The following is a 6,272-nucleotide window of genomic DNA, read 5'->3' as shown; positions in this document are numbered from 1 at the left end:
ACAGCGATGATAGAACATAACTGGAAACAAACAAAACTGCAAACTGATCTGCTCTGCTCCTTTTTTTTATTTTTAATATAATTGTGCTTGTGGTGGCGATTTCCTCTCTCTCTCTCTCTATCGACGCTCTCTGTAGGTTGGTTTCTCAGTTCTGATCTTGTTTTCCTTCTCACGTGGTCCATGTTGGGAGTGGGTTGGCATGATAGCCTTCCACACCTCCCCTCTCACTGAAGGGGGTTCACCAGACCAGCGGTCTGCTCGGAGACTGGGAGCTCAGTTCCAGTAAAAGCACCAGTAGAATAGGAGCCTTTACTCAAGATCGCACACCTCAAAGTCACAACGAACCATTTGGCCAGTTTCCTCTTTCTAGCTCGCCACCTGTTCCACGTCACTGTCATCGTGGGATGTAAAGCATTTGTTGATTTTCAATGGATGGAAAAGCACACATTTCCAAATTAGGAGGTTATTGTTTAACGGTATTTATACTGCATTCACTTTGTTCCGACTGAGCGTTGTTAGGGGACCGTACCACTGTTTATGCATTTATAATAAATCACATGTACTTTACTTTTGTCCAATAGGTTGTTAGTCTTTCAAATGTTTTTGGTCTTTCCTCAAGAAATCCATGGGTATTCTTTCTTGTTTGAGTTAGTAAAACCGTTCCAGTGGACGTCATGTCTGCTTTTATTTCTGTGAAAGTGTCTTCATGTTGTTTAGTATCACAACGTAAAGAGATGTAGAAACATTGAATGTCTGTTTCTGAGAAAGCTCCCCAGGGCACTTTAGCTAAGAGAAGATTCATGACCGCACTCAAACAAGTTCAGTCAGTAGATTTTCATACTGTAACTGAAGGTTTGCAGTAAAGTCACATGAACGTGATTTGTGGTAAATGATTCATAACAAAGGTACGGTCCTGTAAAATGATTCTTTGAGGATGTTTTTTATTGCAGCTTGAGTTTAATTTCCGTGGCTCCGGGCGGCATAACGGTCAGTACTATCAGTACTGATAGTACTATTAGTACTGTCAGTAGTATCAGTACTTTGTATTCACCAAGTGAACTGCTGAAATGTGGGAACCCAGCGATATGGGGGAAAAATGTGTCCAAAAACCAACCATCAGGTTGACCGAACAGTGTGTGTGTGTATGTGTGTACATATGTATATGTATATACATACACACACACACACACACACACACACACACACACACACACACACACACACACACACACACACACACACACACACACACACACACACACACAAGATGTGTGTGTGTGTATGTGTGTACATATGTATATACACACACACACACACACACACACACACACACACACACACACACACACACACATACACAAGATGTGTGTGTGTGTGTGTGTGTGTGTGTGTGTGTATATGTCCGTCTCTGATTGGCATGGACCGTGTGCTCACTTTGCCAGAAGTCTTTCTCTACTCTTCCCTTTCTCCTGCATTTTGATGATGTTTTTTATTGGATCACTCAATTAAATGAACAATAAATCTATGGGTTGGCTTTGGCTCTTCACTCCTGACCTGTCTCACCCTGCCGTGCTCCCATCACAGGTCTCTCTTCAGCATGTCTGTGTTATTCCCTTTCTCCGGTCTAACGCTCCCCTCTGACTTCACCAGGTTGCCCGCAAAAGTGAGGATGGCAGCTGTGACACCAGGAGCGCTGCTTGAGCTGCGGTGCTCCGCACACATTCACATGTTGGCAGCATGAGAGCATTAACATGGCATCTGCTTCTGCTGCTGCTGTTTATTGATAGTGCAAGACGAGACACACAACAGATGATACCCCCACAGATCTCCTTTAAAACCTAGGGGATTACCATCATTTACCATTATTGGCACTATTGATTCATCGCCTCAGAATTATTGTTGATTTGTCTAAATATGTCAGAAAATCATGAAAAAAGCCCATCCCAAATCTACAGAGGCATTTAAATGTTCTGATTTGTCTGACAGAAGATGTTCGGTTCATGCCAGACTGAAAAACATTCACGTTTAAGAAACTAAATGTTTTGTGTTTTAGCTTTCAAAAAAGTTTAGAACAAATATCTAAAATTTTAATGATCATAATAAAATGCAGATACATTTTCTGTTTTAGGGAAGCATTGAATCACAACAAGTGGCAGAACTCCCTATTGAACTCAACGTTCTGTATTTCTTCAGTTTGTCATTACACTCCTATAACTTGTTCGACTCATCGATGCAGCAGAACAAGAGATATCGGATTATTTCAAACCTGGGGCCTTCAATACCCACAATGCAACGTAACCCCTGACCGTTCAGGGGTCAGGCTGTGTTTTAGAGGGGAGCCTGGTGAGACCCCCTCTCTCTAACTCCACTTCTCTCTGCTTCCTTCACACGGCTCCCTCTGTTGGTTTTCATGTGCAGCCTCTTATATATTTATACTTACAGCTGATCCTAAGCTAAAAGCTATATATGAGTTATCCTGACTAGTGTTGGTCAGGATGGCCTGACAGGAACCCAGCCTGGTTCAGTCATGGGACTTCTTATCCACAGTAACGGAAACTCAACTGTACACTATGTTTCAACAAAATATTTTAATCTACGGTAACCCCGACCCCCCAAAACTTCACCAAAAGGTTTGATTTGTTGCAATTTAGTTCACCGACCAAAGCAGAACTGGTTAGTGTTGGAAGGTGAGAGGAAGTTAGTGGATCTGTCGACCAGCTGATCGTGTGTGTGTGTATTGGATGATTGTGGAGGGAACCAGTGCGACGCCAACTTCCTGTTGGACTACAACAATCCATCATTCCTGCAGCCGACGTGTTGCTTCTGTCCATTTATTGTAGGGGTTCGTTTGCTTTATTCAAAGTTAGGAGTTATTTTGATCACACGGTGTGCTAAAACAATTTTGCTTTATTAAATACTTTCAAATGTTGAACTCCTCTGAATACATTTATATAGAAGGTTTGCTGTGTGGGTTCTGATTGGTTGTTCCTCTGACCGTTAAAGTAAATGTGATTATGCAACATAATTCTAAGGTACAAAGAGCGTATTAAATATGGATAAGGCACAAATAGTGTTAGGTTTCTTTCCTCAACATGTGGGTGTGTATGATGAGCATGTTTAATCTCTGCTTCATGTGGACTACTGAGTGCCTTATAGAGAAGTTAATTTATTGAGCTCGTGGCTACAGCCATAATCACATTGGATTGTACTTGAATGGTTTGTAATCATGTAAAGTTGAAGTAAAAAAAAGTTCAATTCTGTTTTAGATTTGAGAATAAATCAGTGAATTACTGTGAGAAAATTCAGAATGTCGTCGTTACAATTTGTTCCATATATTTTCTGGTTTAGAACAGCACTCTATTCTGGAGGCTGTTAGCACACAACTCTGATCTACGTAGAGCTGTGATCTTTCTGTAGAACTCGGCTCATAGTTTTAGTTTTACAGCACGACTGGACTGGAACGTTTCTTCTCACAGGTTGGAGCCTTTAGCAGATCAAGATATGCTTCATCTTCACCGGATGGACACAACTCATCTGTCATGATCATATGCAGTTAATGTGTAAATAGGCGTTATTATATGCAGTTAATGTGTAAATATGCATTATCATATGCAGTTAATGTGTAAATAGGCATTATCATATGCAGTTAATGTGTAAATAGGCGTGATCCTATGCAGTCATTGTGTAAATAGGCATTATCATATGCAGTTAATGTGTAAATAGGCATTATCATATGCAGTTAATGTGTAAATAGGCGTTATTATATGCAGTTAATGTGTAAATAGGCATGATCATATGCAGTTAATGTGTAAATAGGCGTTATTATATGCAGTTAATGTGTAAATAGGCATGATCATATGCAGTTAATGTGTAAATAGGCATTATATGCAGTTAATGTGTAAATAGGCATTATTATATGCAGTTAATGTGTAAATAGGCATTATATGCAGTTAATGTGTAAATAGGCGTTATTATGTGCAGTTAATGTGTAAATAGGCATTATATGCAGTTAATGTGTAAATAGGCGTTATTATATGCAGTTAATGTGTAAATAGGCATTATCATATGCAGTTAATGTGTAAATAGGCGTTATTATATGCAGTTAATGTGTAAATAGGCGTTATTATATGCAGTTAATGTGTAAATAGGCATTATTATATGCAGTTAATGTGTAAATAGGCATTATTATATGCAGTTAATGTGTAAATAGGCATTATCATATGCAGTTAATGTGTAAATAGGCATTATCATATGCAGTTAATGTGTAAATATGCATTATCATATGCAGTTAATGTGTAAATAGGCATTATCATATGCAGTTAATGTGTAAATAGGCATCATATGCAGTTAATGTGTGAATAGGCATTATCATATGCAGTTAATGTGTAAATAGGCATTATCATATGCAGTTAATGTGTAAATAGGCATTATCATATGCAGTTAATGTGTAAATAGGCATTATTATATGCAGTTAATGTGTAAATATGCATTATCATATGCAGTTAATGTGTAAATAGGCGTGATCATATGCAGTTAATGTGTAAATAGGCATTATCATATGCAGTTAATGTGTAAATAGGCATTATCATATGCAGTTAATGTGTAAATATGCATTATCATATGCAGTTAATGTGTAAATAGGCATTATCATATGCAGTTAATGTGTAAATAGGCATCATATGCAGTTAATGTGTAAATAGGCATTATTATATCCAGTTAATGTGTAAATAGGCGTGATCATATGCAGTTAATGTGTAAATAGGCATTATCATATGCAGTTAATGTGTAAATAGGCATTATCATATGCAGTTAATGTGTAAATAGGCATTATCATATGCAGTTAATGTGTAAATAGGCATTATTATATGCAGTTAATGTGTAAACAGGCTCATAAGTGATCATAAGCAGTTAATAGAACTCATCTAATGGTTTCGAGTTCCAGACGTGATGCAGAAACCCGCTGCTTTCCAAAAGGACGCTAAACCAAGAACATCGGAGCTCACGACGGGATCGTAGAGCGGAGCCAAAACATTGGCCAGTAAATTACAGATTCGGGACATTTTGTAATGCCACTACTTAATGATACGATGGGGCAATTATGACATTTACGATGTTCATGAATTACATGTAGCTTTATTTTCTACAAAACAAACTGAATACTACACTTTGGAATGCAACCTTTCAAACATTTAAGAACATGTGTCTGTGGCTCAGAGCTGCTTGATCGCCCCCTCCAGTCCGGGCAAGGTACTGCACCCCGATGTCTCCTTGCTGCTGAGGGAGGGGAGGCACTTTGACATCACGAGGCTCACAAATAACAAATAGCAGACGTGTCGCAATCAATCCATAGCTTTCCAAGCTCGCGTCACGTTGTCGTTTGGGAATACTGGAACGTCCAAAGCCAACAAACCCTTCAAACGGGACTGAGGAGCAGAATCAAAATGCTCCCGGTGGGTCACCTTCCATGTTGTTCATGGGGCCATGAGACACTGACCCACCCTGGAAACAACAACTGTATGGAGTCACAGTGCTATTAAAACCATCACCTTCTGATTTCAGCCCAATGGTTCTGAAATTACTACAATTAATAAAATGTATGTGATAGAATAATGACAAGTGTGATATTTAAAGCATTCACTAAGCTTCTGTGTTCCCAGAGTCAGCTTTGCTCCCAACTGCTAGTGGTTTCCCACTGCCTCCAGTTCCAGTCTAAACACTCATTCTACCTGATCCAGGACCAAACAAGTACTAAACAAACAACGATGACATCACTAGGATGCACCGATGCTGACTCAACGGTCAGCAGTAAGCCTCACTGACTAAGCTAAAACAGATAACAGGATTTCCAGCACCATAAATCCCTCACAGTAGCTTTCCTGCTTCATTTGCTGACCTCTCAACCGTAGACTTTATTTCGGGAAGAAAGAAAAGATATCTGCCAGCTCCGATATCTAACCTGTTCCTCGGTTTCTCGGGTCGCAGTCGCTCTCGTTGGACTGCCTTCCCTCCTCCTCCTCCTCTGTTCTTCCTCTTGTTTCACATGCTTTGTATGGACTTTAATGAAAGAGGCCTTGGAAAAGCTCCTTTAGTCATCGTTCACCTGCCTCATGTCATATTTTACAACTTTTGCGTTGCCAAAAAAGATTGCTATGAACCACTGAGTTTGTAGTTTAGAGGACGACTGTGGCTCAGTGGTAGATCAGGGTCGTCCCTTCAATCAGAGGATCGGCGGTTCGATCCCTGGCTCCGCTAGTACATATGTCCTTGGGTAA

The sequence above is a fragment of the Taurulus bubalis genome, assembly GCF_910589615.1.
Source record: "Taurulus bubalis genome assembly, chromosome: 11".
Classification (NCBI taxonomy): domain Eukaryota; kingdom Metazoa; phylum Chordata; class Actinopteri; order Perciformes; family Cottidae; genus Taurulus; species Taurulus bubalis.
The sequence above is the reverse complement of the archived record's forward strand: the minus strand, read 5'-3'. Positions refer to the sequence as shown.